This window comes from Phascolarctos cinereus, unplaced genomic scaffold, assembly GCF_003287225.1.
Source record: "Phascolarctos cinereus isolate Bilbo 61053 unplaced genomic scaffold, phaCin_HiC Scaffold_9;HRSCAF=440, whole genome shotgun sequence".
Taxonomy (NCBI): domain Eukaryota; kingdom Metazoa; phylum Chordata; class Mammalia; order Diprotodontia; family Phascolarctidae; genus Phascolarctos; species Phascolarctos cinereus.
The window spans coordinates 233,143,663-233,161,942 of record NW_027556402.1 but is presented as its reverse complement, the minus strand read 5'-3'; the positions used below and the strand labels follow the sequence as shown (position 1 = coordinate 233,161,942).

The 18,280-nt window shown below is 42.0% G+C and overlaps 1 protein-coding gene across 1 annotated transcript in view; it reads right to left on the bottom strand.

Annotated features, from left to right (window-relative positions):
- Positions 1-18,280, bottom strand: part of TRIM44 (tripartite motif containing 44) — a 178,307-nt gene that overhangs the window by 152,683 nt on the left and 7,344 nt on the right. The window lies entirely within an intron of this gene.

Genomic DNA, 18,280 nt, shown 5'->3' with positions numbered 1-18,280 from the left:
GGTGGCAGAGCCTCCTGACTAGTGCTTTCTGGGGTGTTTGTGGATCACTCCTTCCCTGTCTCCAGCCTGGGGAGGAGCCCTGCAGGCTCAGGCAGACTGCTCTTCAGACCCAAATGCATGATCTGTTGCCAGGCCCTTTCCAAAACCCTTCTAGCATGCTCATTTCTCCTTTCCTCCCCACCCCCACTCTCTTGTGCTGTCACCCCAAATCATGCTATGGGAAACCCCACCATGGTCCACTCTGTCTGAGAAGGATGACTGTGCTCTGGTTTCTGACCCCAGGGCTCTATTGGAACTTCTCTCTCCCAAGGCCACATGTGTCTATTAAACTGCAAAATCCAAAGAATGACCTTTTCTCAGTCTTCATCTTCCTTGACTTTTATGAAATATCTGAAACTCCATCCTTCTGGCCCCTTTCTCCCTGCCTATCTGCCGGTTCCTTCTCAGCCTCCTTTGTTGGTTCACCATTGTCCCCTAAGGGCAGGTGTTCCCTAAGCCTCTACCTTCCTTGTCTCCTCTTCCCTTCAAAATGTTCCCCTTTGATGATTCCCTTCCCTCTTGAGACTTTGGTGACCACCACTATAGACACCCACTAGGTGTGCGACTCTGGGGAATTCACCTAACTGCTCTGTGCCTCAGTTTCACCATCTGTAAAATGGGAAAAATAATAGCACCTCCTTCACAAGGTCATTATTTAGACCAAATGAGATCCTACATGTATGACACAGTATGGTAGGTATCATACAGTATTTTGCAAATCTTAAAGCTCTTATATAAATGCTAGTTATTTTTATCATCATCATTATTATTATTACAGATCACTCAAATTTATATTTCTAGTCCTAATCTCTTCCTCAAGCTCCAGTCACTGAAATCCAACTTCCGTTATATAGCTACACCTGGATATCCCACCAGGGTTTAAAAATTACTTGTGCAAAATAAAAATAATAATGACTTTCATCTATCCCACCAACATTTAAAAATTACTTGTATGAAATTTTAGAAAGATGATGATTCCCACTTATAAAGCTCTTCAAGGCTGGGGAACCATTTTACACACATTATTCCTAGCTAGTATATCTAGACAGATTCAGCTCTCCTTAGAGACAGTGTAGCCTAATGGATAAAGAGCCAGTCCAGCCTAATGGATAAAGAGCCAGTCCCAGATCCAGGAAAACCTGGGTTCAATTCCCCACCCTAACACATACTGGCTTGTGACCCTAGGCAAGTCACATAACTTGCCAGTGCTTTCCAAAACTCTCTAAGACAACCCAGATTGGTGGAGGGAGTTTCCCAGATCACTGAAATTATACCTCCCATGTCTATCTATTACATACATGAAAAGTGAACTCATCACCTTCTCTGCCTCCCTCTAAAATTGGTCCTTCTGTTTCTGTCAATGGTGACCTATGTCTCTCTTCCTCCCCTCTCCCTCATCCAATCAGCTTTCAGGTCTTCTAGGTTCTACCTCCACATTTCTCAGATTGGTCCCATTTCCATCCAGCTTACCCATCCACCAATCTACCTCTGCTTTCATCGCCTCTCACCTGGACCCTTTGCAATAGCCTTCTAAATGTTCCCTCAGCTCCTGTCATGTCCCATCTCTAATGTCCTTCATGGAGCTGCCAAAATCAGCCTCCTAGAGGCCAGGTGTCATCATGTCACCCCCTCCCCCCAAAAGACCTTCTGTGGCTCCCCAAGACAGTAAACTTGAAAGTGCTGGGTTACTAAGCCAGCTCTAAACACAGCTCTGCATCCGGACATATTTATAGGTGAAATCTTTGATGTAGAAACCAGTAAATACATTATCTTGATTTCTGAATTGGAAACCTGTGCAACCTCTCCATGTCCAAACAGAAACAGCGGCTGCGTTATGCCACAGGCCAAATGATGCTCCCACCAAATAGCTCAGACGCCTCTTAAGCCTGCTGTGGCATAATTAGGACTGATAACTGGCTTAAAGACCATCTCTTAACCCCAGGGTCAGAAAAAGGGCCCACTGGGACCCTGGATCACGATTTTTGCCCTTCCTACATAACAAAAAGCATTTACAGGAAGACAGTGGTTTGCCAGCTTAATGAAGAACCTAAATGTCTTTATCCCCTTGAGAAAACGTGCCTAACATCTTTTTCTGCAGAGATGGGGGACTATGGGTGTGGGACATTATATACACAGTCAAATTCCACAGATACATTGGCTAGTTTTATTGCTTTCCTCTCTCTCTTTTTCCTTCCTTCCTTCCTTCCTTCCTTCCTTCCTTCCTTCCTTCCTTCCTTCCTTCCTTCCTTCCTTCCTTCCTTCCTTCCTTCCTTCCTTCCTCCCTCCCTCCCTTTCTCCTTTCTTTCTTACTTTTTTCTTCCTTCCTTCTCTTTCTTTCTTTCTTTCTTTCTTTCTTTCTTTCTTTCTTTCTTTCTTTCTTTCTTTCCTTCCTTCCTTCCTTTCTTTCTTTCTTTCTTTCTTTCTTTCTTTCTTTCTTTCTTTCTTTCTTTCTTTCTTTCTCTCTCTCTTTCTCTCTCTTTCTCTCTCTCTTTCTTTCTTTCTTTCTTTCTTTCTTTCTTTCTTTCTTTCTTTCTTTCTTTCTCTCTCTTTTCTCTCTCTCTCTTTCCCTCCCTCCCTCCCTCCCTCTCTCTCTCTCTCTCTCTCTCTCTCTCTCTCTCTCTCTCTCTCTCTCTCTGTCTCTCTCTCTCTTTCCTTCCTTCCTTCTTTCCTCCCTCCCTCCTTTTCTCTTTCCTTCCTTCTTTCCTTCCTTCCTTCCTTTTTTTTGGGGGGGGGAGGGGAGGCCAAATGGCAAAGAGCCAATGTGACCTACGTTCAAGTCCTGTGTGACCCTGGACAAACCCCTTAACTCTGAATGCTCCAGGCAACTCTCTGCCTTGCTAGAGAGATCTTCCCACCCGGTGAGATTTGTCACAAGAGGGACGCGTAAATTTAAAAATAAAAGTGATGTATTGATCTCTCTCCACATGTGGGTATGTGAGGCTTCAGTTTCTTTGTCTATAAAGTTAATTCCTCATACTAAATGACCTCTGAGCTCCATATGATCCTATTAACCCAGGGATACTACAGCAACATCACCTCTTCAGCAGGCTGCCTTTTGATTCTGACATAGAGTAGGCACAATAAATACTCATGAATAGTGGCTGGTACATAGTGGGCATTTAATAAATGCTCATGGACAGTGGTTGGCAAAGAGTTGGCACTTAATAAATGCTCATGGTCTTCCTTAAAATAATAAATAGCATCTATCTAAAACCTTCAGCAAGCATTATTTGTAATGGGGACAGGCTAGAAGCATTTCCAGTAAGATCGGGGGTGAAACAAGGATGTCCGTTATCACCACTGTTATTCAATATTGTACTGGAAACGTTAGCTTTAGCAATAAGAGAAGAAAAAGAAATTGAAGGCATTAGAATAGGCAAAGAAGAAACAAGGCTATCACTCTTTGCAGATGACATGATGATATACTTAGAGAATCCTAGAGAATCAAGTAAAAAACTACTTGAAATAAGAAACAACTTTAGCAAAGTTGCAGGCTATAAAAGAAACCCACACAAATCATCAGCATTTCTATATATTACCAACAAAGCCCAACAGCAAGAGATAGAAAGAGAAATCCCATTTAAACTTACTGTAGACATTATAAAATATTTAGGAGTCTACCTCCCGAAACAAACCCAGGAACTCTATGAACACAATTACAAAACACTTTTCACACAAATAAAATCAGATCTAAATAATTGGAAAAACATCAGTTGCTCATGGGTAGGCCGAGCTAATATAATAAAAATGACAATCCTACCTAAGCTAATTTACTTATTCAGTGCCATACCAATCAAACTACCAAAAATTATTTTATAGAGTTAGAAAAAATAATAACAAGATTCATTTGGAAAAACAAAAGGTCCAGAATATCAAAGGAACTAATGAAAAGAAATGCAGGGGAAGGTGGCCTAGCAATTCCAGATCTTAAATTGTATTATAAAGCAGCAATCATCAAAACTGCTTGGTACTGGCTAAGAAATAGGGAGATGGATCAGTGGAATAGGTTAAATATGCAAGAGTCAATGACTATAGTAATCTATTATTTGATAAACCCAAAACCCCAGCTTCTGGGATAAGAACCCACTCTTTGAAAAAAACTGCTGGGAAAACTGGAAAAGAGTATGGCAGAAACTAGGCATAGACCCAAATCTCACACCATATACCAAAATAAAGTCAAAATGGGTTCATGACTTAGATATAAAGGCTGATACCATAAGTAAACTGGGAGAACAAGGAATAGTTTACCTATCAGATCTATGGAGAACAGAAGAATTCATGACCAAACAGGAGATAGAGAACATTATGAAAAGCAAAATGGATAATTTTGATTACATTAAATTGAAAAGTTTTTGCACAAACAAAGCCAATGCAACTAAGATTAGAAGGAAGGTAGAAAATTGGGAAAGAATTTTTACAACCAGTCTCTCTGATAAAGGCCTCATTTCTAAAATATATAGAGAATTAAGACAAATTTATAAGAACACAAGCCATTCCCCAATTGATAAATGGTCAAAGGATATGAACAGACAGTTCTCAGATGAAGAAATTAAAGCCATCTATAGTCATATGAAAAAATGCTCTAAATCATTATTGATTAGAGAAATGCAAATCAAAACAACTCTGAGGTACCACATCACACCTATCAGATTGGCCAACATGACAAAACAGGAAAATGATAAATGTTGGAGAAGATGTGGGAAAATTGGAACACTAATACATTGTTGGTGGAGTTGTGAAATGATCCAACCATTTTGGAGAACAATTTGGAACTATGCCCAAAGGGCTACAAAAATGTGCATACCCTTTGATCCAGCAATAGCACTTCTAGGGCTATATCCCAAAGAGATCAAACAAATGGGAAAAGGACCCACATGTACAAAAATATTCATAGCAGCTCTTTTTGTGGTGGCAAAGAATTGGAAATTGAGAGGATGCCCATCAATTGGGGAATGGCTGAGCAAGTTGTGGTATATGAATGTAATGGAATACCATTGTGCTATAAGAAATGATGAGCAGGCTGACTTCAGAAAAACCTGGAAAGACTTATATGGTCTGATGCTGAGTGAAGTGAGCAGAACCAAGAGGACTTTGTACACAATAACAGCCACGTTATGCAATGACTAAGATTGTTAAAATGAACCCTTCTCAGCAATACAAGGATCTAAGACATCTCCAGAGGCCTTGGGGTGGAAAATGCTGTCCACATCCAAAGAAAGAACTATGGAAGTCGAATCGCTATCACTTATTTTTACCTTCTGTTGAGTTTTGTTTCATCTTTCTGATGGTTCCTCCTATTGGTTTTAATTTTTACTTACAACTTCACTAATGTGAAAATATGTTTAATGGGAATGTAAATGTAAAACCCTATATCAGATTGTGCGCTATCCTGGGGAGGGTGGAGGGGAGAAAGGGGGAGAAAAATTTTCAACTCAAAAGCCTATGGAAGTGATTGTTGATAAATCAAAATAAATTAATACAATTTTTAAAAATTTAAAAAAAATAAATGCTCATGGACAGTGTCTGGAACTTCATAAATACGTATTGATTTACTGACTGATTGCCCCAACTGTTATTGCCTTTGCCTTAAAAATTACCTTTTTATTCTTGTACATGTACATGACATGAATGTAAGCTCCTTGAGGGCAGGAACTGTTTGATTTCATGACAGGATCATAGCACTAGAGGTAGAAAGACCCTCAGAAGCCACCTAGTCCGACCCCCCCTCCCATTTTACAGATGAGGAAACAGAGGCCAAGGGAGGCTAAGGAGCCTGACCAACGTCACACAAGTGATAAGCGTCAGAGGCTAAAATTTGAACCCAGGTCGCCTGACTCCAGGCCAGTGCTCTTTTCACCGTACTCCCATGCCTTCTGTCTGTGAATGCTTGGTTCCAGGAATACAGTAGGCACATAATAAATGCTAGTTGGTGAGTAAGATGTAGTCTAAGAAATATGGGTACCAAGCATATATTAAGTGCTTACTGTGTGCCAGGCACGGTGCTAAGTGCTAGGGATACTTGAGCTTGCATTCTTTTAAATTCTATTTCATGCGTATTTTATATAAATATATATTATAATAATTATTTATTGTCTTATTCCAGTTAGCTGGAGACAGATACTGGCTGGACTGTAATGTCAGCTTTAGATAAGCCAGTTCACCCTGTGGGGGTCAGGTGCCTTGTTTGTAGAAGCCGAGACTGGAAGGCCCCTTGCAAGATCTAAGCCTGTAGGCAATGAGGAAAGGGTTAAGCCGCTAGACACAGGGTCTCGATTCCCAGAGAGGAGCAGACAATGAGCTCGGCTGATGATGTCATCCCTCCGGTCCTCCTTCCATTGGCTGAGCAACCAGGTCACTTGTCCCTAGAAAGCTCTTTCCACTCTCCCCACCCCCCAACATTCCGGCTGCTAGGGCACGGTTTCAATCCTACAGCAGAAGGCCACTCTATTATTATTATTATCATTACTATTATTATTCCCACCCTCCTTGCTCTGGAGTGAAAATGTGCTAGGCTGTACATTGCCAGCCCCAGAAAGGAGAATGAAAATCAGAGGGAGTGTCAACAAGGAGGTGGAGGTCCCTGCCAAATGCTGCTCCTACTGAGAGATAATGGGACCCTTAGCCTTTTTTGCTCTTCCCAGGAAACTGGCATGCATTAAAACACACACACACACACACACACACACACACACACACACACACACACACACACACACAATCAGCATCCATCACTCCTGGGGAAATATACTCCCAGGATAACAGGGTTTGCAATCCTCACAAAACAAGGAACTAGGGCTTCCATTCATCGATCTTGGAATATTAGTAACAAATTTAATTTGACTCCCTTTTGGTTTTATATCAATTACATCTCCTGATGTGTCTTTCCCCTCCTCTGCCTCTTGGAGAACTCTCCCTCATAATACAAATAATAATAACAAGAAAGGCAGATGGAAAAATCCTCAAAACTAACCAAGATTTCAAAAAACTCTGAGGTTATATGTTATGTTGCACACCCCTGCTCTTCCATCTCTACAAAGGAGGGGGTGAGAATGGAGAGGTGTTTTCTCACATCTCTTCTTTAGGGTCAAGTTTGGTTGTTATAGTTTTGTAGCATCATTTTGTCTATCTACTTAAAATACAACAAGCACTTATTAAACACCTACTGTGTGCAAGACATTGCGGTAGGTGCTGGGGATACCGAGGCACAAATGAAACAGATTTTGCCCTGAAGGAGCTGGCATCAAGGATTGAAAAATTCACTGTGTAGAGGCATGACCTCACTTGATCCTCACAACTTCAGGAGGTAGGTGCTATTATTATCCCCATTTTACAAAGAAGGAAACTGAGGCAGAGGCAAAGTGACTTGCCCATATCACACAGTGTCTGAGGTGGGATTTGAACTCAGGTCTTCCTTACTCCACCTCTGACATATCCTCTGTCTTTAATGAATCTTTTTAATATTTCACAGATAGAGGGCCGATCTATAGCAAAGAACTGGAAAGCAATGGGCACCCATCAATTGGGGAATGGCTAAAAAACAAAACAAAACAAAAAACTTCACAAAGTAGTATTATTGTTACACAGTAAGAAATGAGGGATTCAGAGAAACCTGGGAAGATTCACAGGAACTGATGCAGAACAAAATGAAAATATAAGTTAAGTCTAAAGCTTTAGGAACTCAGCTAAAAATGAAACAGACCTTTTTGTTCATGACAGAATTGCACCAGGACAGAGTGCTGTAGACCTGGTCAGATGAAATAAAAGCTTAATTTTTTTATTTAAGAGAGGATTAAATCTAAAAGGGGAGGGTTTTTTTTTAATTCCTCTTTTCTCCTTCCAGAAATGAGATGCTTTTTAAAGGACAGCAGTAGGTGGTATTTTTTTTTCTCAAACAATCATGCATTCAAGTGTAGTATTGGGGTTTACAATCAGAAGCCCAACTAATTACGGGAGTACACTTAGGCAGAGGTGGGGGAGCTGAGGCCTCGAGGCCACATGTGGCCCTCTAGGTCCTCAAGTGTGGCCCTTTGACCAAATCCAAACTTCACAGAACAAATCCCTTTAACAAAAAGTTCTCCTGGCCTGATCAGGGGATTTATCTGAGGAAGAAAAGACCAAATTACTCTAGTATACAGAGTTTAAGAAAGACTATAAGTCTCACAAGAGAAAAGCAAAGTGCTAGGGATCTAGACTCTTCCTACAGATCAAAACTCAGTCCTGCAGGGAAGTGGGAGGGAATGGCATAAAATACTGTACCTGAAGCCAAGAAGGTCTGGGTTCAAGTCCTCCCTCTGACACATATTGGTTGCATGATCATAGACAAGTATGCTTTAGGCAACCCTCTAAGAATACAGATTGCAGAGAAGGTGCTGACCTGTACTGGTTAAGACAGTGTGTCACAGGTCCATCCCATATAGAATTCATGCTGTAGTAGAATGAGCGTTGGCCTCCGGGTCAGAGGACATGGTGGGTTCAGGCCCTGGCCCTGATGTATGACTTTGGGGTCTCAGTTCCTTCACCTTTAAAATAGGGATAACACTATTTCAGCTCCTCATCTCACAGGATTTTTGAGATGAAGACGCTTTTCAAACCTTAAAAGCTATAGAAATATGTTAATATCGCCTCTCATTCTTGCCAGTAGACCAGCCCACCTCTGTCTTATGTCTTTTCTTTTTAAAAATGTGTTTATTTTGAACATTCATTTTTAATTCTATTTTAAATTCTCTTCCCCCTGCTCCTTCCCCACCACTTGAGAAGGCAAGCAAGATGCTGATTATACATGTGAAATCATGCAAAACACATCTCCGTATTAGGCGTGTTACAAAATAATAAAAATAAAAAGCAAGAAACATAAAGAACATGAACGAATATGCTTCAATATGCAACCAGATTTCATCCGATCTCTCTCTGGACCCACCTCCATTTCTGACCCTATCATATGCTGGAGGAATTCTTCAATGCCCCCTTTTGCGTTCAAGTCACCACACCAACCATGGACTTCCTCAATGCCCCTTAGGCCATCTGCCATTTTGATCCTGTGAAGATGTTAGTGTTCATTGGATCAGAGAATCATTAGCCTAGAGCTGAGTAGGGACCTCAGATGTCATGTAATCCAACCCCTCATTTTACATAGGAGGTAACTGAGTCCCATAGTTGAGTTCCATGGAGAATACATACACACAGAGAAAAGACATGGTCCCCATAACTTGGTTCCTGAAGGTGGCCTAACAGAGACTCTGCTGGTGCTTGGGACAAATACAACAAATTAGTTGAGAAACGTAGATGTGGGGAGCATTCCAAGAACTCGGGACAGATTTTGTTTATTCTCCTTGTCCTCCCCCATGGAATGTGGTGTAAAGAGGGGCTCCTGTTGAATTGACAGACATCCCTCTGTGTGTGACTCAGCCCTAAGGCTGTGGGTGCTCCCCTAAACAGCACTCTTGCCTATGATTCATTGGGAGGGTAGTCCATGATCTTCAAAGGGCTTTCGGATCTGTCTCACTGGATTAACAATTAGATCAAAAGCCCCACTAAAGACAGAGGCTGTAAAGGGCTCTTCTGCTCTTTCCCTAGGGATAGAGTCTGTGCTCAAGAAATCTATACTGAATTGAATCTTCATTAAACAATATAATGAGCTAGGCAAGGCAAATTCTACTATTCCCATTTTATAGAAGAGGAAACTCAAGTCTTGGAAAAATACACTTGTGTATGATAATACAACTGGCCAGTGGCCAAATGATACTCTCTGGTGAAACTGGGCCCTTTCCCCTGGAGGAAACCTTAGATAAAACTGACATTAAAGATCTGGACAAAAAAAAAATAGTAGTACATTTTCACTGTACTAGGTCACATTGACAGCCCCTACCTCTGGGCAGGGCTTCTCTGTCCCCTCTCTCCCCACCTCCCACCTTCCCAATGCACAGCTTGAACCAAGGAACTGGGACAGAGAAGCAGGGAGACGGCCAGGGCATGTACTGATTACCAGCATCCTTTATCCACCATGTCAATTCATATTTATCAGTATATCTTATAGTTGGAATAGCTCTCTCCTCTCCTCCTTTCCTGCTCTCCCCATAACATAAAAGATTACGAAGGAAACCAAAGGTCAGTGAAAAAAAGTGAGGGTTTTTTCCCCCATCCAAGTTCACAGCCCCCTCTGAAATCCATCCATGGACCCACTGGGGGTCTCTAGGTTAAAAATTCCTGCCCTAAATAGAAGGCTTGTTGAGTTGCTGTATCTGGAAAATAAATCCATTGCCAAGTGGCCAATCTGCCGGTGTTGATCTATATATCCTAAGAAACAGTAATCAAAATATTTTGCATACTTTTTTATGAGGGGGAAGACTGTACTGAGTAGGGTGAAACCAGTCTTATGCTATGTTTCTGCCTGAAACAGCATTTATTAAATACCTGCAGGTACATGCTTAAAAGTCAGAAAGACCTAGTAGTGAAACTGGAATAAGAAAGATGTTTTCTCCCATCTCAGCCGAGTGCTAGAAAGCAGGCAGCATCCCAAACAGCAAAAACCAACTCCCTTTATTCCACACTCACAGAAAGTAGCCAAGGGTCAGAAAATCTGCTTTTCTCACAGATTCTCCCAGCCTGGTCATAAGGATCATAGACATAGAGGTGGAAGAGACCTTTAGAAGTCAGATCTCTTCATTTTATGAAAGAGGAGACTGAGGCCCAGAGAGGTGGAAATGACTTGTCCAGAGTCACACAGGGAATAAGTAGCAGACCTGGGATTAAAAACTCAGCTCCCTTGACTCCAGGTTCTTTCCAACACACCACCCTGCCTTCCAAAAAATAATTGGCTATTCAATTGGAGTTGGTGGTAAAGGCCCCTAGGATCTCTGGTATCTTTATCAAGAGACGTGACCTTGCCTTTCATATAATAACATTAAATCAGTAGATTCAAATTAAATCAACAATTAAGCACCTACTATGCATGAGGCACAGTGCTAGGAGATGATGTTACCCAGAAAAGGAAGAACAGTCCCTACTCCCAAGGAGCTCAAATTCTAATGGGGGAGACCACATGTAAAGTACTAGGTACAGACTAGGTAGTGGGGCAGCAGTCTCATAGTGGGAGGCCTCAGGCTACAAGGAAGATGGGGAAAAGCCTCTTTGAGGAGATGGGATCTGAACTGTTTTTAAGGAAGCCAAGGGAAACAAGAGGCAGAAATGAGGGGGTAGAGCATCCCAAATATGGGATATATGAAAGGACAGAAATGGAAGATGACATGTGGTATTCAAAGAACTGAAAAAAGGCCCACCTGGTCATGGAAGCATAGGTTTGGAGCTATAAAAGCTCTTGAAGTTTATCTTAATTTACAGTTGGGGAAACTGAGGCCCAGAGAAGGAAGTGACTTTCCCAGTGGCACATAGTAGCCCAAATTTTCTCATAAATCCTCATTTTACAGATTAGGAAACTGGGGCCTGGGAAGAAGAAGCCATTTTACCCAAGGTCATACTCTATAGTTTTTAGAAGAGCTAGACTAACTCCTACATTTGCAGGCTCCCTCCTAATCCATCACCACTGGGCTACCTGACTTCTTCCAAAAGTGTGAACCCTACTACGTGCTTCAGGCAGGAGGAGCAAGAGAGACATGGGCTGAGGGTGTCTAACCTTACCTGGGAGTACCTGCTTTAAAAGCATGCCAATAAAATCCTAACTGAAAAAGGAAGGGCAGGAGCCTCCGCTCCCCTTCTCCCTTAGCCCCCTCCTCCTCTCCCTGCTGCTGAGAAACAGAATAGCATCGGGAGGACAACCAGCAAAGCTGGTGGGCCTAAAATTAGCCCCACCAGCTGTGTTTTGGTTAGCTAGCCTATATTGCACCAGCAGGACACTGAAATGTGAAGCAGTCACATCCTTGGGAGAGTCAGTTCTTGGGTGTGCTTAATATTTCACTTGTCTGCCTACTCACCAGAAGTCAGCCAGGAGAAGGAGCAGGGGGGGAGTGGGCTGATAAAATCTTACCCCCAAGAAAGCCAGTATCCACAGACTTTTCTGAAATTGAACCCAGGAGAAGGCCTGGAAAGCAGAGGTCCTTAACCTAGGGTCTACAGACTCCCAAGGATAGATAAATAGATTCTGGAGGTCCATGAATTTGGGGGGGGCACTGCATCATTTATTATTACTAATCTCCAACTAACAACTAATCTACAATAATAGAAGACATTTAGTATTTTCTTCAATTACTTAAAAATATTATTCTGAGGTGGGGTCCACAGGCTTCATCAGACTGCCAAAGGGCATCCATGACAAGAAATTTTTTTGTTAAGAAACAAAAAATTAAGAGCTTCTGATTCAAAACTGAGTTAAGTAGAAGTTGCCACTCACGATGGAAAATACTGTCCACATCCAGAGAAAGAGCTAGGGAGTCTAAATGCATACCGAAGCATACTATTTTCTCTTTCCTTTTTGTTTTTTGTTTTTTCTTTCTTGTGGTTTTTCCCTTTTGTTCTGATTCTTCTTTCACAACATGACTAATGAGGAAATATGTTTAATATGATTGTACATGTATAGCCTATATCAGATTGCATGCCGTCTTGGGGAGAGGGGAGGGGAAGGAGGGAGGGAGAAAAGAAATTGGAGCTCAAAATCTTGTAAAAGTGAATATTGAAAATTATCTTTGCATGTAATTGAAAAAAATAAAATACCATTAAATGAAAAAAAAAGACAAGTTGCCAGTTTGCTTCAGTGGAGGGACTTCACACACCAGAAGTTCTCAGCACTGATGAAATCACAAATCTGGACCAAAGGTTTTACTGAGTATTAATAATTTCTGATTACTGCTGGAGTGTGGTTTGGACCACAGGAAGACTGAGGCCCCCTCTCAATTCAGAGAATCTACCATTTGGTACCTGCAGAGGAAAATGTGCTTGGTGGGTTATAGTATAATCTGCCTGCTTTTGTACTGTGCCTGTGAGACAAAAAACCCAAAACAAAAAAACCTTAAGAACTCCTGATGCGAGAAACCAGCAGAGGGAAGGCCCCAAGATTAAGAAGGCCTGGGAATGGTATCTTGAATAAGGTGGGACTTTATCTGAGTCTTGAAGGAAGCCAGGAGGTGAAGGTGAGGAGGCAAAAGGTTGCAGGCAGAGGGGACAGCTGGGGAAGATGCTCAAAAGTGGAAGATGGAGAATCACCTCATGTGGGAGTGGGAGAGGAAGAAGTGGTCCCTCCGGTAGCTTCTTATTTTAACTAATTATTCTTGCTAACTAGGTGCTGACTCAGGTGATCCCCCTGCCGAAGGAATACGAATGCCCCAATTCTCCCATTTGGGCTAGTCTCTGGCTTTCCCTGGGGCTGAGGAGGCAGACCGACCTCAGAAGCAGATGGGGCTGATGGTACTCCAGAGACCGACCTTCTTCAGGCTTGTCCCAAGTCTGGAACGGATGGGCTCTATAGGCAGATCAAATTCTACCTTCTGGAGGACACGTCTGGGTGGGGAGGATGGAGAGAGAGAGAGAGTGGGGAGGAGGTGGCTGGGACTCACTGGAATTGGAAGAGAATTTATCAGACACTTACTATGTGCCAGGCACTGTGCACGTACATGCAGGAAATATGAAGACAAACTTTGGAAGTGAATTGAGCTAGAGAGAATTGATATAAGGGGCAGCTAGGTGGCAGAGTAGATAGAGCACTGGGCTTGGAATCTGGAAGACTCGTCTTCATGAGTTCAAATCCAGCCTTGGATATTTCCTAGCTGTGTAACCCTGGGCAAGTCACTTTACCCCATTTGCCTCAGTTTCCCCATCTATAAAGTGAACTGGAAAAGGAAATGACAAACCACTCCAGCCTCTTTGCCAAGGAAACCCCAAAATGGTGTCACAGTCACTTAACCCTGTTTGCCTCAGTTTCCTCATCTGTAAAAATGAGCTGGAGAAGGAAATGGCAAATCACTCCAGTGTCTTTGCCAAGAAAACCCTTAAATTGGGCCACAACAAAAGTTGATATGGGGGAATCAGGAGAGGAAGGGGAAGGGACCAGACCTTTGGTTTCATTGTTGTATAGCTCCCAGGTGAGGAAAGTCCCTCTGCTATTTACACTGGATGCCTCTTATGAATGATTTTCACGTATTGTCCCCCCCATTAGAGAGTTCCTCGAGGGAAGGGACCTTGTATCTCCAGGGCTTAGCACACAGCAAGCACTTAATAAATGTTTGTTGACTGGCTAACTATCCACGCAGATCAACACCTCTGCATCTCATAGTCTTAGAGATCAGGAGGTAAAACATTTATTAAGCACTTACTGTGTGCCAGGCACTGTGACAAATTCTAGGGCTACAAAGACAAGCCAAAGGTTCCCTAGAGTCTGTGTCAGGGTGTTCTTGGCCTCCAAGATAGCTCACTCCACCCAGTACCCAAGGGAAGGAGAAGGTGCAGAGACAGGAAGAGAAGGGAGCCAAGACAAATTTCACCTACTACTTTACAGTCGTGCCCAGTTTACTTGTCTGTTTACTTGTCGCTGTTTAAGAACAAATACCAGCGGTGGGCAGAGGTATTTTTGTCCCCTGTGGCTAAGAACACTCAGCCTGGCAGGAACACTAGCTCTTACCCGTCCTACACTATGATTTGGACTTGGCTTCTGTGGGAGATTAAGGGGGCCAGGAAGCATCCGCTATCACATTTAACTAAATGTAGCATAAACTGTAATCTTGGAAATTGTTACTTGTCATAAATTATGAGGCCAGTGACAGGAGGCTGATAGACAATTCCAGGCCCGCTTTTTTTTGAGTTCCTTGGAGAAGGGTAGATCAGAAAATCCTAGTGAGGCAGATATCTGTCACTCTCTTTCTTCTGATGCTGGACCTAACTGAAATCAATCAGACAGTCACATGGTCCAGTGGAAAGAGCACCGGCTTTGGAGTCAGGAGACCTGAGTTCAGATCCTGTCTTGGATGCTTGCCACCTGTGTGACCTTGGACAAGTCACTACCCCTCCGTTTCCTCACAATGTAAAAGGAAGGGGTTAAATGACCTAGTCTCTGAGGTCCCTTTCAGCCCTGATTTCTGATACAATTCTCTATTAATAAACACCCAAAGACAACTATGTCCTTTCTAGAGGGTTTTAAGACTAAAGCTTTCTGTACAATGACTCTGCAAGGGAACCTCTAATTATTTGGCCTGTTTGATATCCCTCACACAGAACATTTCATGCCCTAGCTGTTTGACCCTGGGTAAGTCACTTAACCCCATTGCCTAGGCAAAAAAAAAAAAAAGAAACATTCCATTTCCTGCTGCCAGGCCTTTTCATGGGCTGTCCCTCTTTCAGGGAATGCCATCCCTTCTTCCTTCTAGCTTGTAGAATCCTTAGCTTCCTGCAAGACTCAGCTGCAGTGCCTCCTCCTATAGGAAGCCTGCCTTGATCTCTGCAGATGATTGTGGCCTTCCCTATAAATTACTTTGTACACATTTTATATTTGATTTTTTGTATATATTTTCCCCTCCAAATAGAATGTAATGGTTAATATGGAAATATATTTTACATGACTATGGAGTCAGGGAACCTGTATTCAATTTCCACTCTGTTGCTTACTATCTGTCTGACTTTGGGCAAATCATTTCAAAGCCTTGGGCCTCAGTTTCTCTATCTGTGAAAATGAGATGTTTGGATTAGATGGTCTCTGAGGTCCCTTCCAGGTCCAGATCTGTATTTCTAAGACTTCCACACCAGCATCAAACCATTTCAAATCATTGTCCCATGATTCCTCAAAATGGCTAGTATCAGAGGGAATACTGAAGCCTAAACCTTCTTGACCCTAAGCCTAACATTCTTCTCATTCTGCCAAGATGAGCTGCCTCTCAGGTTAATAAGGGCTTGCAATAATACATAGCTTTAAGATTTCTCATGCACCTTCCCTACCAAGACTTTGGGATTGGTAGACCCCAAAGGGGTTTTATCATCATCTGCATTTTACAGATGAAGAAACTCCAAAAAGAACTAGAACGGTTAATTTGCTCAGTTACAGCTGCGTAGCTAGCCAGCAAAGGCCATGGACAGGATCCAGGTCCAAATTCCCCAATTCCACACCCAGTTCTCCTGGCACCTTCCCATCTTAATTTGGTGTCCAAGAAGAATTTTGCTCTACAGTATCTAGACATGCCATACAACCGTCTCGAAAGAAATAAAAATATCTCAAAGGCAATGGAAAGACACATGGTGTGTATGAGCAGACCATGAGATAAAAACAAAGAACACCTTCAAAGAAGGAAAAGAGTAAAGGAAGTCATCAAGGAATGGTCACATGGGAAGGGAATCTAGTCACGGGTCCAAATTGAAAGACAACAGAGAGACAGCTGGAGTCCAGCGGTACCCTCAGGAAATGTGGGGAGAAATCCAGGAAGGTCAATAAGAAACTAGGAAGAAAAAATCATTGAAGCTCAAGTTTCTTTGGTCAAGGTTTCATATCCAAGATAAACAAGGAACTAGTTCAAATTTGTAAGAACCAGGGTCATTCCCCAAAAGATAAAATGGTTGGAGGCTATGAACAAGAAGCTGTCAAAGAAAGAAATCCAAGCTACCAATGATCATATGGAAACTTTCATCCAAGTCACTAATAATTAAATTAGAGAAAGTGGAACGAGCAATTCTGAGGCTCTACCTCACAGTCATCAGATTAGCAAAGATGACAAAAAGGATAACGATAGTTGCTAGAGGGGCTGAGGGAAAACACACACACTAACGCACTGCTGATGGAGCTATGAATCGGCCCAGTCATTCTGGAAAGCAATTTGGAATGATGCCCTGAAAGTCACTAAACTAATACTACTATTAGGCCAGTATTCCACAGAAATCAAAGAAAGAGGAAAAGGACACCCCCCATGTATACAAAATCATTTACAAGCATCTCTTTTTGTGGGGGCAAATATGTGGAAACAAAGGGAGTGTCCCTCGCCTGGGGAATGGCTGAACAAATTATGGTATACGAATGTAATGGAATATTATGGCACCACAAGAAATGGGACTGAAGCCCCACTAAGTGGACTGATGAACAAATCCCACTTCAGTGAGGGAAGAGATATTGGAGCACCTTCATTTTATGAAAGTGTACCCAAGGTCACACAGGAAGTCGGTGGCACAAAGAGAATCTTTCAGAGAAATCTGAGAAGACTTGTATGAACTGATGCATACAGAAGCGAGCAGAACCAGAAGATGGATTTATACAATAATGACACCATTTGAAAAAACAAACTCTGAAAGATTGAAGATCTCTGATCAAGGCAATAATCAACCACTATTCCAGATGATCAGTGATAAAGCATGCTACCCACTTCCTGACAGAGGGGATGGACTCAAGATGCAGAACAAGGCATACCTTTTTAGATAGAGCCAATATAGAAATCTGTTTTGCTTCACTATGTATATTTGCCATAAAGTTTTGTTTTTCATTTTTTTTCTCCATTGGGGTTTATGGGGGAGAGATGAGAAGTAGAATTAGGTAACCCTTCCTAAAAAAAGACATGATCATTAAAACAATTTTTTAAATGCACAAAAGAGAACAGAAGTAATCACAGACAAACAGGACAGCTTTGAAGATACATGTTGCATTTATTATACCCTTAAAAATAAAAATAAATTGTACATTAGAGATTCATAGTTTAATATAACATCCCTTTTTCTCTTCTATTCTATATACAAAATCCTCATTTTATTCAGTATTTGTTAAGTTCAGAATTTTAAACAATAAAAAATTTTAAAAGATTTTAGAAAGAAAGCAAGAAAGGCCTCCAATATGTTGGTAGATCCATTATGGCGAACTAACGGGATGGTATGGACAAGAATATCACAGGATGGTAGGCAGGGATGAATCAAACCTTGCCTGTCGGCAGGAAACTCTCAAATAGATGAGATCACATATCCATTGGAGTATCTGGGTTAACATAGTGGATAAAGAGCTGGCCTAGGAGCCAGGGAGAGCTGGGACACATCCTGGCTGAGTGGCCTGCAGAAATCAATTAACCCCATAGTACTCTAGGCAACTCTAAAAATCCAAGATGTAAAGAAGGTGCCAAACTCTACCTGCAGAGGGAATTTCCTCATTTGAGAATTCCCCACATCACTGAAATCCCATATCCAGTCCCTACTCTCTCTCACTGAGGATCAAATTTGTATTGACTAGCTGATGGGGACTGTGGTCCATTTATCCATTACCTTTCTCGGGAATATAGTGAATTTCAAGTTGTCATTCTTGTTTATAAATCAGTCTCTTGGAGGTTTGGTAGGTGTGACTCGA